General features: G+C 49.5%; 1 protein-coding gene across 4 annotated transcripts in view; it reads right to left on the bottom strand.

The window, feature by feature from the left end:
* Positions 1-19,441, bottom strand: part of KCNH1 (potassium voltage-gated channel subfamily H member 1) — a 351,125-nt gene that overhangs the window by 69,281 nt on the left and 262,403 nt on the right. The gene's annotated exons all lie outside the window — the stretch shown is intronic.

Raw genomic sequence — 19,441 nt, 5'->3', positions numbered from 1 at the left:
AAAGGCTAACTAACTTCTACCTGAAGGGACATGTGCTCATTTAAGTTGGCCCGATGCAGGCTTTGGTAAATGGGTCTCTGGGATTCTTCCAGTGGCCTGACTGTGGTGCTGAGTGTGAGCAGTAGGGCTTTCTGAATCACTACTATAATGAAGACATAAAAAAATAATAGAATATTGCCTAACTGCCTCTTCATTTTGGTCTCTGTAAACAGAGTTTACCAACAATGGGTTGAATGAATTCATATTCAAACTGAAACATGCTGGTAAATAGAACAAGCTCTGTATAAAAGGTGCAAGAAAATCCCAAAAGGCAAGTGGAGTAAAAGGGGACCCAGGCTGAGCCGATTCCTCCTTGCAGCCTTACTCCTTGGTCCTTCTGCTTGTACAGGCGGGGGAGGCCCAAGGAGGAAGGAATAAGGACAAGGGAATCAGAGCAGCCGTAAAAGGCAGGGCCCGGCAGATGGGAAGATGCAGGCCGTCTACCTTCCTGGGGCTCCAGGTCATGGGATCGTGACACCACGCTGCCCCTGAGTGATGGACTGGCCTACCCATGCCCGGCTGCAAGGAGGCAGACCCGAGGAGGAAGGAGGCACTGGTGGCGAGAGGAAGGCCCTCACAAAGAGCCTACACCACAGACTGCACATCCCAAACTGCAAGACAGCCAGTGTTCCGGGTACCTCAGGTACCAAGTGGGAAGAGTCCCCAGCTCACCAACTGAAAGGACAGCCTGGGGCCCTTGCCGGTACCCGTAGTGCCGGTCTGCATTCATAACTTGACTTCAGTGTGGGAGAATCCTAAAGACCCACATAAAGGAACCGGGTTGCGGGTAGGCAGACGAGCACACCTGGATTAAAAGGAGTGGACAGGATTCCTGGCAGGCAAGATCTTGCTAATTTTGCCTAAAGTCAATCGATTAGACACAGTGCTCTCCTAACTCATGGAAGTTAGACAGTCAGGTGAGCTGCCAGGGCCGGGCTGTCAATCACCAGCTGGAGTCAAGGGCAAGAGGGGCTGGCACTGCATGAGCCCGGGTGTTCTTAGAGGAGCCATGCGAGGCCATAGAGAGGCCGAGAAAACAAAAACAATGAAGAAAATGACAATGGGCCAAATCTAGTCACCATGAATTCTGAAAGAATCATTCTTTTTTTTTGAAGCAGAGTAAAAGTTTTATTTCAAGTTACTTAAAGAGAGGAAAAAGAACGCCAAGGAGAGGCACCCTGAAAGGTTGGAGAGGGAAAGTTTAAGATTAAAAGTGATGCCAGGGTGCTTGTTCACGAAGCTGAAGAATGAGCTTCATAAACACTCAAGGTAGGAGAGCGAGGTACAGGCTTTTATTTAGAGAGAAAGTGAAAGGACAGAGCTCCCGGCTCACGCCAGGAGGGGACAAGAGAGTCCCAGGAATCATTCTATTTCAGAGAATCTGGCTAGAACAAATCTTATTTCTGAGAATCTGGCTGGAGTGAATCTTAACAAAAGGGAACCACTGGTTCAAGGTGACCTTGATCCAAAAAGGATCCTTTCACTGTGCGAGAACTCCTGGTGCTTGTGCGCAGGGCTCTCATATCTAAGCCCCCGAGGGAGCCACGCTGGGCATACAGATGGGAGGTGGGATTCCTGCTTTGGGAGCCCCAGAGCCCTCAATTTCCTTTGGGCTCAAGGAGGCGGCACCCAGCCCCCTGCACCATTTGTGTTTCTCTTGGCACAGTTCTGGGCATGCAGCCGTGCTTGTGGGACGCGGCTGAATGTGCGTGTGAGCACTGTGGTTCAGGTCCTAGCCTGCTGCCTCAGGCACTCTCTCCGTAAAGGGCAGTGAATAAAGACCCTGCTATGCCCCTATTGCCCACCTCCCACCTGCCACAGCTCTCATCTCTGGAGGAGGGCTCATTGGGAAGCTCTCTGCAGGTAATCATACCTGAGAGCAGCTTCAATGGGCTGTGAGAGAAAGAATAACAGACCTGAGAGATTCAGGTTTATACAGCAAACTGGGAAGCGTGTGTGTGTGTGTGTGTGTGTGTGTGTGTGTGTGTGTGTGTGTGTGGCTGTGTGTGTGTGTGTGTGTGTGGCTGTGTGTGTAGCTAAAACACTTCAAAGCATTGTCAATGGCATTGTTTATAGGTCCGTGTGTGTGTGTGTGTGTGTGTGTGTGTCTGTGGCTGTGTGTGTAGCTAAAACACTTCAAAGTATTGTCAATGGCATTGTTTATAGGACCAGAAAATGTATTGGAGCAGGAAGGAAATGAAGAAAGAAGATAGAGATTAAAATGCTAGAAAGAAACTAAGAGTCAGGAAGGGGGATGTTTGTAAATGTTTCGTGTGATAAATTAAAGAGATTATTTCACAAAAGCTGGGGGAGAAATGTGAGATTATGGCCAAAGCAAGGAGCATGGAGGGAGAAGGAAGAGATGAGAGCCTGGGGTTGGAGGCTTGCCCAACGGGACGCCCCAGTCATTTCCCGGAGGTGTCAGGGAAGGCACTGTGTCATTGTTTTTCCTCCTGATATTCAGATGCTGCTAATTAAACAATAAAAGTCCATCAGAGTGCCCTGGGAGAGGCTCTTGGGTGAGATGATGAGATCGAGGCACAATCAGCTCTCCCAGGAGGGCCAGGCTGCCTCGTGAAAAGCCTTGGGGGTCAGGTATTCAGTCAGCAATTCCGTTCGGGTAGAAAGAAATACACGCGGTCACCACCTCTACCTGGGTGGTCCTGGTCAGAGAAACTGGGATTCTCTGCTGTCCCGAGAAGGCCTGGCAGCCCAGGGGGTGTCCTGGTTACATGCAGAACAGGAACTGAGAGGCACTCAAGGCTGGACTGGGAGCCGTGGGAGTGAGGAATCTGCAAGTCCAGCACGAGCACCTGTTTTTAGGGACTGGGACAGGACGGGGGCTAACGCAGCCTCCAGCCTGCCCATCAAGAGAGATGGTTACCATCTAAAGAGCTGAGCAGCCACAGATCTGCTGGTGACCAACCCACACCTCAGAAAAGCAGAATCAGCCCCGGGTTGGAAGTGACCCTACTCATTCATCCCAAAAAGCCTACTATGTGCCAGGGTTGTGAGCAGAGTGGTCCCAGGACCCTGGGGTCTCACTCTGCCTTGTCAGGGCAGTGAGCTAGCTGGGACTGGGGGTTTCTTCTCCCCGTGGGAGGGATTACACCCAAGCTCTGCTTTCCAGAGGTTGTGGGCTCCCACTCTCGTTGAGGTGGGGGGACCTACTGCTTCTCCAAGCCCCAGGGCCCTCTGGATGCCAGGCAGCTTGCTTTCCCAGACTATTTGTGTAATCAGCTGGCTCCTCAGATCCAGTCTGCCGGTGCCAAGGCCTTGCTGGGTCCCTTCATCACCAGCTTGCTCTCTCACTTCTGCTACAAGAGGGAACATAGGAAGACGGGAAAGAGGGCAGGTGCCCTCCACTGGAATGCAGACCCAGAATGGCCCGGCACCTCTCTATGAGATGATGAGGATCTGAGGACCCGTGTCTTTCTTCTCTTGCTGACTTCTGAACCCACGTAAGCCATGCTGTGTAAACTCTACAGAATTTGTCCCAAACCCCCATGCAATGGCTCTCAACATTTAGAGGGTATTAGAATCACCTGCAGGCAAACTACAGGTTTCTGGGTAATTCCAGAAATTCTAAGTCAATACATCTAGGGTGCAGCCAAGAATTGGCCCTTCTAACCAGGGACCACACCTTGGAACCCCTGTCTAATGCCTGAGAGGTAAAGATCAGAGGGACTCACCCTGCCACACACAGGTACCATCAGTTGATGGCGATAGAGCAGGGGACAAAATTATTCTGAGAATCAAATATCCAACAAAGATTGTATATTTAAAATTATAAACAGCTGTGCTATAAGAGAAAAACAGGGTGCTCTGAGTAAAAGCCAATGGGAGAACTAACTTGGATGGGAAGCATGCAGGGCAGTGAAGTTCTCAGTAGGGAAAAGCTTTATGGGTGTATTGCATCCTCTCGATTTTCTAGGGCAGCCAAGATTCAAATATTCTGCTCCATTTTCTTTAACCTGGAAATTCTGGTATTTGGTATATCCAAAACTATATTTCCAGATGTCCACTTGCTTCTGAAAGCAACTAAAAAGACCTTTGCTGGACTATGTGTGCCAGTTGAGAAACTATGGTCATCAGACTTCAGAGTCATCCATCTGGTGTAACAAGATGCAGGGCAGGAATGAGGCCATGGTATGCCATGGCTCTGCTCTGGGGCAGAGCTGATTTCACTCTGCCAGGGGCCACACAGGCAAGGGCATGGAGGCCAGGTTCTGGGGTGATCCAACAGGAACCGCCACGCCATGCTCCTGAGCTCAGGTGGAGTCTGTGGGCCTGGAGTGGGAAGGGGGTCTTTAGGCTTTCTTATCCCATGGTCTTCTTGGTGCCCAACCTTGACCATCAAAAATAAAACAAAACAAAAACATATATACCACCCTCAATCTGTCTCCCAGACAGCCTCTTTTAAAAGATCAGGAGAAAGAAATCCTTGATTAATGGGACATTTGTTAAGCAACTACCATGTGCAGAAGTGTGTATAATCTCCAACCAGAATCCCTGCTCTTGAAATGTTTAGATTAATTTTAAGAGACAATACAGTGCCTAGCATGGGGCTGCGTATCAGGGAGAACCCCTTTACTGGGGAAGGGTAAAGAACCAGCAAAGAATGTCATGGTACTATATGAATTAAGAAATCATAATAATAACGCTATCAAAACATGTTACCCACCCCGTCGGAACTAGGACCAATGAACATGGGGCCTTCCGGAGGAGATCTGAGTCCTCATACCGAGCACCCACCTGGCCTGCCCCAGTCGGGCATCAATTCTGAGGGGCTTTTCTAACTGGATTTGGCTTTATGGGGACCTACACGCCTGACCCCACATGGCTCCTTTCGCCCTGAGGCCTCCCTGCACTACCCTTTGCAGCCAGGCCTGTCCCACCCCAGCTTTCTTCAAAGCCCAGGCCCGAGGCTTTCCCCTGGTGCCTCACACCCCGCGCTGTCCTACCTATTCCCGCTTCTCCCAGCTTGGGCCTTCTGGTATCTCCTGTTCACAGTCTCTCCTCACCCTGCGCAGCTCTGGCTTCCCTTTCGGCCTCCTTGCCCTGCCCAGGGTTGAATTCTCCCCCCGGCTCTACTACTTTGGGTAGCCAGGACTTGCCTGGCTCCAAAGGCTCAGCCCTTAACACCGTCCAGTCTTCCATCCTGCTCAAATGCCACCTGGGTTCCCACCAGGTTCACCAGTCCCTCCAGAAGAACCCAAAGAGGACAGCTCTCCAAGTCCCCTGGTGGAATGGGGTCGTTCCCCCGCACCTCAGAGCCCAGGCAGGCACACTGCAGCACACAGAGAGGCAGACGGGATGTGGGAGGAAAATGCCTGGATGGGGGAACAGAGGGGCAAAGGAAGGACAGCATCGGCCATCCCCAGAGACCCCTAGCGGTGGGAAGCAGGTCTACGTTATGCTCACAACCTAAACGCCGGGGTGGGCGAGAGCCTTCAGCGTCACCTACCCTTTAGGCCCTTACCTCCCGCCCTGGCTGTGCCCCTGGGAGACTGCCTAGCTTTCACAGCTGAGCCCTGGGTGTGCTCCCTCTGCGCTTCCGGGGTCAACGTTCCTGGGCTTCTCCCCAGCCTCTGCCACTTGGGGAAGGACAGTGGATTCCTGGGTACAGATCTGGGGAGCCAGAGATTCCCTGTCCTCTCCCCTCTCCACATGTCACCTGCAGCTGTTCACAGCCTGGGCACTCAAATCAACCAGCAGTTCGTACATCACCTGGGGGCTTGTTAGAAATGCCCAGTTTTGACCCCTTCCCCCAGACCTTCTGAAATAGAATCTGCATTTTAACGAGAGCAAAGCTGATTTTTGAGCACATTAAAGGCTGTGAAATACTAGCTTACAGAACTAACCCAGGACGAGGCAGCTCCCCTTGGAGCTGTCAGTGGAATGTTCTCAGGGCCCTTGTGTGTGTGTGTGAGTGTGTGTGTGTGAATGTGTGTGTGTGTGAGTGCGTGTGTGTGTGTGTGAGTGTGTGTGTGTGTGTGTGTGTGTGTGTGTGTGTGTGTGTGTGTGTGTTGGGGTGGGGTGGGTGGGGGTCGAGACTGTTCACCATCATGCTGCAGGCATGCATAGGGCCTAGGCTGGTGGAAAGGACATGGGATCTCTAGTTGGGGATATGAGCGCTTGTCAAAGTAAAGCAGGGTGCAGATGTTAAAAGTACATATGCACACATGCAAAGCTACGCACACATTACACAGTGTGAAGCCAGACAGTCACCCCATCCATTGCTTCAATAGATCAGCTACACTGAAAATGTCCAAGGGCAACAACAAGGTCCTGACGAGTTCATCTGGGGAAAGGAGTGTTGGGTGCAGGGATGGCGGGAGGGATGTGGCATAGCTTTGGGTCTGGTAGAAAGTGAGCCCAGGGAGGGGCTCAGGAATTGAACTTCTCCCAGACCTTCAGTTTTGTAAGCCAAGTCATGGGAAAGGAATCATCTTCTAATTCTACTTTAAGATCTCTTGAGCTGTAGGTGGTGGCTTTTTTTATTTTTGTTTCTCCTATTCACAGCTGGGCCAGAATGGGATTATCCTGGGGAATCAAAGGATTAATTTAAAGTGGGAGGGCTGGGTGGTGGGGAATGAGCCAATGTGAGGTGACACTTCAGAGGCCTCCTCCCAATGCCATCAGGGTGAACAGATGCCCTTAAAATCCAAGTTTGATAAGGCTGGTAAAAATACTAGAGCTCACCTAACTTTCTCAATTAATGAAACCAAGGTTAAGAACTTGCACTAGTGGCAAACTTGGGGTAAAGCTGAGGTCCCAACAACTGGCCCAGGGTGCCAGGTGCTTCCCCCAAGAGGCCCTAATCTACTCAATCACTTATGAAGCCCAACAGGAAGAATGACGGAGTGGTGATGGTAGGATAAAGCTTTCTGAGCAGAGCTTTTTGGAGGAGGCATCTTTGAGTTGTGGCTCTACAGAAGGAAGGGTTCTGTATGGTATCCAGTCCTCCCCACCCTGGCCCTCTTTGGTATGATAAAGGCAGGAAATTGAGAGGGCGACAGGAAAGGTTACCTGAGAGGTCAGCTCCAAGGACCAAGTTAGAGTTTGGGCTGATGGGGAGCAGAAGAGAGAAAAATCCAGGAGACTCAGGAGCTAGTGGTAAGCTCAGAAATCCCATTTATGGGACTACATTTGGGGGGTGCCTTAGAGGGCTGTGCAGGCCCAGGGCCAGACACCCACTGTGGGTGAAGAAAGCAATTTTAGCAAATGACTAGAGAAAGATGGAGCCAGACATCCCATTCAATCCATAGGAATTTTCAGCAGGAAGGTGAGTGTGGAGGAGGGAGACCAGCTTGCCCAGAACTGAGGAGTTTCTCAGGTTGTGGAGCCTTAAAACCAGGAGAGTCCCAAGCAAACTGGAGTAGCCTGTCAGCCTGGCAGGGAGGGTATGGGCCTCTGGGGGAGCGGCCTGGCCTGTGGTGCCTGCTGCAGAGAGGTGATAGAGCAGGCAGGCTGGGAACGCGGGGCTGGAATCCCCACACATGAACTTTAGATGGGAACCACCCAGGCAGAGTGAGTGGCAGCTTCACTGGGATTCTAGAAGCTTGAACTGTTGTCTACCAAATGCCAGGCACTGCATGAAGAAATGCAAGGAATAAAAATATGAATATGGCCCCCAAAATCCAGAGGGAGAATGAGATATGTGCTTATTTCCATATATGAAACTATGAGTGACACTTCATCCAAAGGACAAAGAAAATACCACAGACAGCAAATTAGAGTGAGGTGCTAGCTGGATGTAGATGGTGGGGGCTTCGAACAGGAAGCAGCATATGAGCTGAGTTTTTAAGGCTGGATGGGGTTTGCTGGGAGGAGGTGAGGTAAGGCGGAGGGCATTCCAAGTAGAAGACACATGCAAAAGTGAACACATAGCATGTTCTGGAATCCGTACAGTGGGGCCAGGCATCAGACAAGAGCGTGAAGTTGCCACCTGCATTGAAGCGGGAAGTACGAGTTTACATGAGATCCCTGGACTTTATTCTGAGGCTATAAGGAACCATCAAAGGTTTTAGAACAAGAAAATGACAGAGATCAGAGATAGAAGGCCAACCAAGGGTTATTTCTGAGCATGTGCACTGAAGGGGAAGCTATGCCCCTTGGGTAGTATTTACTGTCATCTTACAAGCTCTAGCAGTGGGAAGTCTCTCTAATATCTAGCATAGAGGTCTTTTCTGAGATCCTGGGGCTTTCTGTGCTTTGTGAATCTCTCTTTCAAGCAGAGAGTTCCACCGGGTTCTAACGAGACACTGCTCAGCACAATGCATGGGAAAACAGTTTACTCTGAGATTCAAAGGAACCAGGATTAACTGAATCCTTGGACCTTATTCCAGGAACCATCACCAGAAGAGACACAGCCTATACAAGAATATTCCTTATGAGAAAAAAATTCCTGTGCTGGAAAGGCACTTAAGGAAGAGAAGGAGGGAGAGGAGAAAAGGGGAGCAGATGAGGAAGGAAAAGGATAATATTATGAGTAAAACCCCATCCCCCACAAGGTACGGCCGAACCCTAAAACCTAGTCCCTGTGAATGGGACCTTATCTGGAAATAGGATCCTTGCAGATGTAATTGGTGTAAGGATCTCAGGTTGAGCTCGTCTTGGGTTTAGGGTGGACCCCGAATCCAATGACACATGGCACAGGGGAAGGCATCCGCTTACAGAGGAAGAGATTGGAGAAGGGGTTCCTCAAGCTAAGAATGCCAGGAGCTGCCAGAAGCTGGAGGAAGCAAGAAAGGATTCTCCCTTAGGGCCTCCAGACGGGCTCCATTCCAGAAGCCACAGGAAAGTAATACACTTGGGGCTACCCCCGGCTGACTGTGTGCAGGGAGGTGGTGGCGAGCTACCACAGTGCCAGGCAGGAAGCACTGTCATCCAACCTGATGCCTTTCATTTCCTTGGCAAGCCCAAACTTGATGATGAAGAAAATCTGAGACTGCTATGCTATACAGGACACATGCAAATACAGTGGAAACCAAGCCAACAGTGGCTGAAACTTGGGGTCCTGAAGCCACTGATAGCCAGAGACCAGAGGCCAGGCTTCCCCACAGGGCTGTTCTTAGCCTCCATGCAGGGAGAAAGCAGGATCTGCCTTGGACATTTGTTCCAAAGCTGGGGTTCAAGGGCCCTGGATGTACTGCTTCTCACTATTTCAATGGTGAGACCATTCTGAACTAGTCTTAGGATCATAAATAACCCACAGTAAACTCACTGGGGAGTTGTAGGCATGAATTATTTATAAACGCCATGAAAAGTCCCTGGCCCCCTCCCACCAGAGTACATCACACCTATCGTTTCTATCCTCTGAAGGCCCTTCCCCACCCTACTCAGCCCACTGAGTCATTACTGAGGGCTTGGGGCTCAAGCCAGTGGCCCCAACTGGGGACACTGACCCTCCATAAAGTACACACATGGACAAATAACAACTGCCTGCCGTGTGGCACGTTATAGGACTTTCAAGCTTTCAGATGTCAGGCCAATCTTTGTCTCAAACCCAAAGGAATTTAAAAAACACTTCCCTAGCCAAGCAGAGCTGGCCACACAAGAGCAGCTGGTAAAGGAACAGGATGCAGGGGTGACTGGATAACCAGGGTCTGGTCAGTGTGTCCTCCAGCCCTTCTCCCTGGCTGCCACCTTTAGGGCTCACCACTGACTGGAGGAAATGCTGCACACACATGCAAGCATGCACATGCCACACACGGCGGCCGCAGCACTGCTAGCAGACACACCAGTCCCCTGGGGAGCCTGCAACTTCCAGCCCTGGGTGTGAGAGTGTCACAGTGCCTGGCTCTGCGGCTCTGCAGATGCAGCAGCCAAAGCGTGTGCAGTGACAAAGGGGCTGCTGCTGCTCTGGCTCTGTGTGAGCCCTGAGCACACAAAGCAGTAAGCAGCAGTGGCAGAGAGGAAAGGAGGAGGCGCAGGACACAGGGGGCGGTACCCCTGCCCTGGGCACAGGATGCAGCTCAGCTGTCAGGTGAGTTGGGGCTGCTGCAAGTGGAACCGCTGTTTGAAACGATGGGTTATAGATTCCCAGGAGTTTGTCGCTGGTCACCACGGGTAATCAGGGGCTGCCTCTGGCACTAGTCAACAAGCCTAGAGCTGAAAGCATCCTTTCAGGGTCTAACCTAAGAGAAATATCAGAGTGGAATTCACAAGTGCTTAAGCAGAAAGTCCAGGACGAAAATCCTGGCAGCCTCCCAACTGCCTCAGCAGGCAGCCTAATCATGAGGCAAAGCCACTCAGCCCTGGAGGCAGAAGGACAGGAAATTGGCTTCGGCATACAAGCTCTTCCCTGGGTTTTTCTTCCAGCCCAGCTCACAGTTCAGGGTTAGCAAAGGCATCTGCCTCCCTGGGCCAGAAGTTCAGCTGTGGGAAGCAGGCACCAGGCTCCTCTTCCTCAATAAATAATACTTGCAAAACACAGTCATTCTCCAGTTGAGGGTATCCTATTTCTCAGTCCTCTTTCTTTCCCTTAGCCCAGATCCTCACGTCCCAGCGCAAAAGAAAGTGGTTTCCACTCAGAGCCAATTTTTTGACCTCCCTAGAACCAAGTGAAAACGGAATAGAAAAGACGTCAGAGCAAAGAGGCATCCATCACACTTCCTGAGTCTTTCTTACGTAACCACTTCATCATCTCATTTAGGAAAGCCAGCTCCATCAGCTTCCTGTGGCGAAACCCCTCCTACTGCTTGAATCCTGGACTTCGGGGGAGAAGAGATGACCGTCACTGCATGGCACGCTGCTGTGAGCGATGGAGTCCTCAGCAGTGCGCTGTCTGCTCTAAGATTTTTAGTATTTTTAAAAACTGAGATATAACTGACAAAGAACATCCTATTGCTTTCAATATTTGTATATATTACAAAATGATCAGGAAGTCCAGTTAATACCCATTAGCAAGGACTGCTAGTATTCTATGGCACTTCCTAACTCTGCCATTGTTCCCTTCTTTCTCTGTTATTCTTTGCCCCCTGCTATCTGCCATAGGATGTGTCCCTGCCTGGGGGAGCCCTTTCCCTGCATTCAGCCCCTGGGACCCAGCTTCACTTCTGTATTCAGCCAGATGGTCGTGAAGCCCAGCAGGGTTGGGATGCACTACTATACCTCACCAACAGGGAGCGCCAAATGGCAAACAAGCATCCTCTTTTAAAAATTCATACTCTGTGAACCAGAAGCTATTTTCATGTCTGGTTTAAGCATTTGCAAGAAGTGTGCTGGGAAATGTGGCAGAATTCAGGAGTGGTCTGCAAATTGATCTCTAAGGGATAAGGTACCATCTTCAGCATGCTGACTATAGCAACGGGCTTTTTAAAAATTAAATCTGTCATGGACAACATGCCAGTTTTTGCTACTCCAGGCAGCCCAGCGGCAGTCAGGTGGTTGTAAAATCCTGGACAGTGAAAGGTTGGAGGAGCTGCTGGGCCCTATAACATACTGCCAGGTGCAGTGGGAAGGAGGGTGGCTGAGACATCAAGCTCACTCTGACCCCTGGGAGCATCACACCCTAGTCAACGTTGACCCACTTCTCCTTGGAGTCCCTAAATGCCTCCAGAAAAGGCAAGTCCTGAAGCTGCCCTACTCTGTAAGTCTGGGTCAGATTTCCTTCTGGCATCTTCAGGCAATGTCCTCTTAGGTGAAAGCAGGCAGGGAAAGAGCAAGAAAAAGTTGGGAGGTGGGGAAGCTGGCTTGTGCTCCCCTCAGCAGGCCTCTCTTCTCAGATTCTTACTGATCAGTCATTCAGATTCCCTGTCCTCCTATCAGCCATGCAAAGACACCTTCTGCCTCACATATTAGCTATTTAACCAACCAGCTCTGTGCCCTGCCCACCAGGAGGCATAGGGGTACCCACAGGGAGAGGATATCTCTCCCAGTCAGGTAAATTCCCCTTTTCCCCATCAAGACTCAACTCAAAAGTAACCTCCCCAAACCTTTGCTAACTACACCTGCACTAGAAAAGGCCTCAGACTCACAGTTATCATGTCCCTACTCTGACATTAAGGCCTCTCCCCAGCCCTGGCCATGTTCTGGGCCATGGCCTGACTCTTCAGGGGTCTGCCCGGCTGCAAATGTCCAGTCAAGTTGGTCACCCAACTGAGAGCTGAAGGTCATTCCTCTGGCCTCTTGTGATGGACTGAAACAAATTGCAGCTCTGAATATCCCTGCCACAGGCCCTCACATGTGGGCTTTAGCTGCTTCCACAGTACCAGAGTACACAGACCCCCACGCCAAGAGAAACTTGTCGGGAAGATCACTTTTCCTCGTTCTGCTCCATCCATGGACCGCGTGACTCAGCCACGTAACCCACGGATCACCCTTTCCCCGAACAAGCAGCCAACATTCCTGGGCCATGGGCCATCCAGCCCTGTGGTGCCTGCATCAGCCCCAGACGCCGAGGGCCTGCTCTCTGGTGGCATTCCACAGGAGACAGGCAGGGGGGCTGCAGCCTTCAAAGCCTCTTGGGTACATGAGGGCACATGAGCCAGGACTGCTATCCCTGGACCAGGGAAGTGGGCTCTCCATTTAGAGAAGGGGCACAAAAGCCAGAGGGTGGCCTTGTGAGACCTGATTGCTCACACTCCTGATGGCCAGGCTTGGGCTCCACGTCCAGCTCGTTAGCTTACGGATCTGGGGAAAATTATTCAACCTAATTGGGCCTCAGTTTCCACAGCACATAAATGAGATAATAATGTACATAAGGGCATCTGCACATACTTGGCCAGGAACACACTCCATAATGGGGGTGGTTATTATTTTATACTGGCATCCATGGTTCCAGATGGCTGAGAGACCTCTGTACCCAGAGCCTGGGGAAGAGAAAAGGGGAAAGGGACGGGATGGGACATATGGGCAAAGTTCAGAGGGAGAAAGAAAGCAGGGCATCTCTACCATCGTAAAGTCACAGCTTTAAAATCTATGGCAGTGACACGAGGGAGGCACACACCCAAGGCTGGTTGGAGGACTTGTAGGTTCAGTGTTTGGCTGATTGGCTGGCTGGTTGCTTCACTCATTGTGACAGAACCATTCACTCATTGGTTCTGTCATTCAGGGACTGCATACCTACTTTGTACCATTCAGTAATGGTTCTTAGAGCTGATCAGGACAGAACGATGATCCTGGCAGACAAGGCTCAACCCTTTTGAAGCTTCTAGATAGAGAACAAGGCACGTGGTGAACACTTCACTGGAAGTGTCATGACAGTGACAAGGAGAAGGTGACCAGTGCTTGTTGGATCAAAAGACGTACACTAGAGAGCTTCAAGGGAAGCCTCAGGGGGTCAGGGTCCCACTGTGGATACAGGATTTCACTCCAGATCTAAGTACACACAGCACAAGACCACTAAGTGATACTAGGAACAAGTACATTGCAGCCGAAAAAGTTTGCAGCGATAAGTGCCAAAACTGGGTGGGCCCGTGACACGCATCAGCCCAGCAACCATCCGCGTGGACATCTGGGCTGGATAGAGTTTGTGCGTGAGCTTCTGAGGCAGGTGTTCAAAGCCAGCTTGGAGGGGTCGAATTAACATTGGCTTCCATGAACCTAACATCTTAGAAGGTAGTTGTTATGATGGGCAGCCTGTGTTCAAATCCTGACTCTCTCCTTAGTAAAAGCAGAGGCTAGAATGAAAACCTCCCTGAATCACCGGCAAATATATAATGACGTGCTCAAAACCAAAGAGCAAAGTTTTTAGAGTGGAAGGAAAACCTAAACAGCAACTAGGAAGCACAGAGACATGGCAGGTGTGGTAGGAACATGAAATCTGACTGAGCCAGTAGAAGAATGAGGAAGTGACGGGCGAGGAGGCGCTCTGAGGCCGGGGAGAAAACACCCCCCACCCAGCAGCCTCCTATTAGCTCATGTGCGGCCAAAATGAGGAAATGCTCTTCAATAACCTGAGGCTCACTAGAAAATGAATGGGCTACTGGGCACTTGGGGAGGTGGGGAAGCCGAAATCAAGAGGATATCTAGGAAACGGTGAGACTCTGCCAGTCATCTGGTCGGGATTCTGCTGAGGACCGGGTGAGTGAGATTTCCCTGCTGAAGTGTCTTTAGCTTCTTCATGTTTCACAGACTAGACCCACCCATCCTCTAGGTCACTGTCCACTTGAGCCGGAAGAGATATTAAAGAGCATCTGGTCCCTGTTTCCTAAAAATGCTCTACAAAACTGTAGAGAAAATTAAAGTTGCCGTGGCTGGGATTCTCACCTGACCCTGGTCAGCTAGCTCACTACACACATGTGGACAATACATTATTATTGACTCTATATAAAGAGCTCCACCCAGTGCTCTGGGCTGCACCCTGGTTTTATTATCTTTATAGTCTGTCCAATAGATGATTTTAATTCCACAGAAGCCCTCACAATGAAAGGATTTGAACAATGTAGAGGTCATTAGGCTATGACGATTGAATTGGAAAAAGGACACATTTCTAAGCACCTGGCTTTGCAGTCTTTCCTTCCATCTTACCAACCTTCTGAAGGATTCTGTTCAGGCAGAAAACTGAAAAGCTTTCCAGTGCCACTTATGAGCAGAGCTCTCTCCAAGACTCAATGCTTTCCTCTTTACTCTAGAGCAAAACGCCTTTTGGTTAAAGTGGGCTAGAAATGTACATATAGTATCCAAGACAGTTCACTATGGCAACCTCAGTTTCAGGAAACAGGCATTAGGAGGCCCCTGCTTTGAGGCAACCAGTGACTACAGTCTCAGCTCCCTCCATAGCTCACTAGATTGGGGCCTTCTCAAGCTAAGAAAAAACCACCCTGGAACAGATTACTATAAGCAAATCCTCTACTCATATTCAAAACATACTAAAAAACACAACAATATTGGCTTTACAATAAAGCCCCACACACAGAGAATGTGAACCACCCTACTAATTACCTACATGCCAATTATCCCATGCACTGACTGCTGTTAATCACCTAATTGCTTGTCTGCCATACACCATTTAATTGTGGAACATTCTTCTACTGTCTTAACCATGAACAGGAGGACACAATCTCCTAGCTAGCACCTGGGAAGGGAAACCTCACCCCAGGCTGAAAGGAGAGGAACATTGATTAAAGAAACGGTCTGATTATAAACAGAGGGGAACAAAACATAAACTCAGAACCTCCAAGACTGAAGATGGAGGGAGAGGCTAGGTGCTGGGGAGGAGAAGGGAACAAATACGTATTGGGTGGTTCCTGCACATACTATGTCCCTTTTGTTTGTTTTAGTGTATGTGATCTTCTCAATAAATCTAATTATTGGGTGGGACTTTTATTAGACCTTTTCTATAGATGAGGAAACTGAGATTTAGAACAGTTCAGTAACTGCACAAAGGCCCATGGCTAGTCAGTAGTCACAACCAGGATTCACACCTAGGTCCTCAGCCCCAAAGCTGGCACTCTTTTTTGTTAAGTTGCTAACCTCATGTCCAGATTGGCCTGCTGCCTGTTCAGAGTGAAGTGTGCCGTGCCTCCCCAGCACACCCAGCAGTGGTGTGGCTGTCACTGTGAGGGAATACTCGTGTCAGCCACGCTGGGATATCACTGGGATCTGCACAAGTTTCTGAGTGTGCTGGGGGGATAGCGAAGCCCACTGGAGATACTTAAGAGACAACCTGGGCCACCCCTGAGAAGTCAACAGACAGGGAGAAGGCAGAAGCCGAAGAACGCCACATGGGGGAGTGGAGCACTGTACTTACCGGAGTCCCAGTGCGGGACGTGGTGGGGCTCCGCAGGGGCACATGCAGTGTCTAGAATCTGCCGCTTACTGGCTGGGGGACTTTGGCAAAGTGAGTGTCTTCTCCACAGGATCGTAGCTAATCCCGTGAGAAGTGGGGCTGGTACTGTAACGTCATGAGTGCTCTGACTTAACCCACACTGATACTGTGACGCAGTTGGCACAATATCTGGAGTTGGTAATAATGTGACTATTAATAGTGTACAAAGCTCTGACTGCAGATAAACTCAGGGCCTGGGGCAAGCTGCCCGGAGACTCTGGCACCCTAGAGAGTCTGGGCTCTGGGATGAGAAAGGCTCCACAGCCCCTTCTTTTCATGGATGACCACATGTCACTTGCTTTCCTCTTCTCAAAACCCTGGCTCCCTGGTGACTGAACCTAAGATGTCAAAACAGCCTAATTCTTCCCATGGAATTCTTCCCCTTTGCTGTAAGAGGTGCAGGGAACCCTGGCATAGCATCCACCCTGAAGAACATTCTGCAGAGTGAGTCCCTTTATGAGCAAAAGCAGAGGAACTGCCCTCTTTTTCTTTTCCAAAAGGCACAAGATAATAAAGAGTAATGTGGAGTAGGGCATAAGTAGACAAAATAATAATAGCCCATGGTTTAATTGAGCATGTACTATGTGCTAGACCCTGTGCCTGAGTTTTGCACTATTATCAATCCTCACAATTAACCCTACAAGGTAGAACTTTTCATCATTCCATTTTACAGATGAGGAGGCATTTATATCTTGCAGAAGCACTAAGTCACAGAGGCAGGATGCAGACCAAGGTTGCGTCTGGCTCAGAGCCCATAGGCAAGGAAAACCAAAGGTCAGAATGCTGAACTGGCCTCCAGGTTCTGTCTCCACCACCTCACCTGTGACCTCAGGTGTCTTTGAAGGAAATAGAAGGTGACAGATCCCTTCCTGAGTTGGGCCCCAAGAGCAGGGCTGGGCGGTGTTCATATACACAGACTTAGGGATGAAGCAATGAGGCTTAGAGCACAAAGGCCCGGCTATACCACGAAGCTGCGAGAAACAGGAAGAGGCCTGCTCAATGAGTCGTTTCTGGCTCCGGTTCTTCCCTTACCAACCCAGCTCTGTGACCTTTCTATATATGTCACATCCGTGAAATGAGGGTGGTGGGGAAATAGAGGAGCGCCTGGATGGCCCTTAGGCCCCTTCCAGCTCACACTCTCTGCTGTGCACTGGAGGAGGTCTACAAGACCCAACAACTCCCCCAATAGATGTCGAAGGCACTGTGTTCTCAGGAATCTTTGCAAATAACACACTTGATTTTGCCAAGATAGAAACAGCCACAAGAATACACTTCATTTTGCCAGGAAAAAAAATTAGCTGCAGAATAATTCATGCATGTAATGTTTTCATCTTCTATGCCCTATGTAACTATAAATTAATTCTCAGAAGGACACAATGAGAGACCACAATGGCAATACCAAAATCACAAGGCTTTTTTTTTTCCAAGAAAAAGAACAGCTACCTCTTTATATAAAAGAGCTCACAAAAATTCTCTTGGATTCATACCAGAACTATAGGCATTTGAGATCAGAAAGGAATTTGAAAGTCAACTGATATAACTCTCTGATGGGTGCCCCAGCCCCCACACAATGTCTCTGAGGGGTGTCTGGGGGATGCCCAAATACCTGCAGGACAAGAAACTTAATGCCACTCAAAGTTGCCTGTTGCATTCACTGGGCAGCTCTGATCTTTCCCAAGATCTTTCTTATACTGTCTGCCACTCTGGTTCTTTCTCTGCACCTTGTGGTCATACCCACAATGCCTAATACTCCTCCACCATACCCCTTCTAAAATGTGGCCCCAAGTCTTCTCTTCTGAAGAGCTGTCAATCATTCCGTACTTACAAAATCAATCTGACCACCGAGGCATCATTTTTGTTGTTGTCTTTGTTTTCTTAAGACAGTTTGACTTGATCCACAATTATTCCAGGATGATCACCCCCCAAAACAACCCAAACTGCATTTTTTTCAACACTTATTATCAGCAACACTGAAGCTGATGATAATCAACTTGCTTTCAAAAGAAGAAGGAATAAATTAGAAAATAGACTTTCAGAGAAGCTACTTGGCTAAAAGTATTACCAGCAGGCATTCCATGTTCCCAGATAAACAAGGAAGAACTGTGAAAACACGATTCTCCACCACTGCCCATTCCCCGCTGGAATTTAAATGACCAGTTTTCAAATTACAAAACAGCAAAAATCATCAAGCTACAGCCTCACATTTTATGACGTAGAAACTGAGGTCTAGGGTCCCCATCTCTTTCTCCTTGCCATCTCCAAATGTGTATCACTTCTCTGTACTGGGGTCGGCACACAGGACACCAGGCACCAAGCCCTGGCCCTTCCAGGACTCCGAGCAGTGACTCACAAGGCAATGCAGTTCAAGGGATTTAATATGGTAAAAACATATTGTTAGGGTGACCCAGTGACAGGTACTTGGAACCTTGTACAAAGGACCTGGAACACAAGAGGCTGGTTTCTTTCTCTGCCCCTTTGCTCAAACTACCCCTCCAACTGAAACACGTGTCCCCTTTATGTTTGGCAAACTCATCCCTTTAGACTCAGCTCAGGTACCAGTGCCCCGACACTTTCTCGCTGACTCCCCCTTTAGCAGCCCTTCCCCTTCATGCTCCCACAATACTCTGTACAAATCACACACACTGTATTTAGCACCATGTACTGCCCTCATCCTTCCTGTGTCGATACTCTCTGAGACTGCAGGATCCTGGAGATGGGGAGCTGAGGGTTGTTCAGCTTTGGACGTCATGTCTAGTTTAGTTAGTGTGGACTGGGTTTGAACACTTCAGCAGAGCCTCAAGGATTAGCGGGAGTTCGTCACACATACAAGGAGAGAAGATTATCCCAGGTTGGGGATGTGCATGCTCAGGAATGTTGCAGTGTGCTCGCAGAGCCGTGTGGAGTTCTCAAGGTGGGAGGGCTCAGAGGTCAGGGTGTGGCATTAGATTTGGACCAAATGTAAAAAAAAGCACAAAAACCAACCTGTAGTGTGCAGACATGATCCTGTAGTTTGGCTGGGGGCAAAAGTCTTTACAGAAGGGGATGGACATGGCCCAACTAGATGTCCAGGTCATGCAGGTGCCCAAAGGAGGAAGCCCTACACTGAGGACAGACACTAAGAGGGAGCCTACCACATGGCCCGAGACATGGGGGTGTGGGGGGGTCTGTAGCAGGAGGGCCGTGTCCCAAGAGCTCAGGGCAGACCCCGAGGGTGGGAGCAAAATGTGGACTCAGGTTTCAGAGTTTATGTGGAACCAACAGGCGTTGTTGATGAGCAACCTGAGGTGTGGGAGACAGGGAAGAACCATTGGGGTGACACCAGGCTTTCTCACTCAGAACCCTGGCATGATATAAGCATTAATAGGGACAGAGACCAGGAGAGGAAGAATGTTTTGGGAGAAGATTATGAGGTCAATTTTGGAAAGATTCCTATGAGAATCTAGCCAGATGATTCTATGGATACAGTGTTAACTAAACAAGAAGGATGAAATGCAAAAAAATCAGTCAGGAAAAGCTAAGGAGTACAAGACAAAGATCTGAATCCTCACAGAGACAGACGAAGCAATTCTGATGATTTGGGGGCAAAAGAAACACCTTCAGATGAGAAATCTTCTGGTTCTTAAA

This window comes from Manis javanica, chromosome 11 (genome assembly GCF_040802235.1).
Source record: "Manis javanica isolate MJ-LG chromosome 11, MJ_LKY, whole genome shotgun sequence".
Classification (NCBI taxonomy): domain Eukaryota; kingdom Metazoa; phylum Chordata; class Mammalia; order Pholidota; family Manidae; genus Manis; species Manis javanica.
This window is presented reverse-complemented; position numbering and strand designations above follow the sequence as displayed.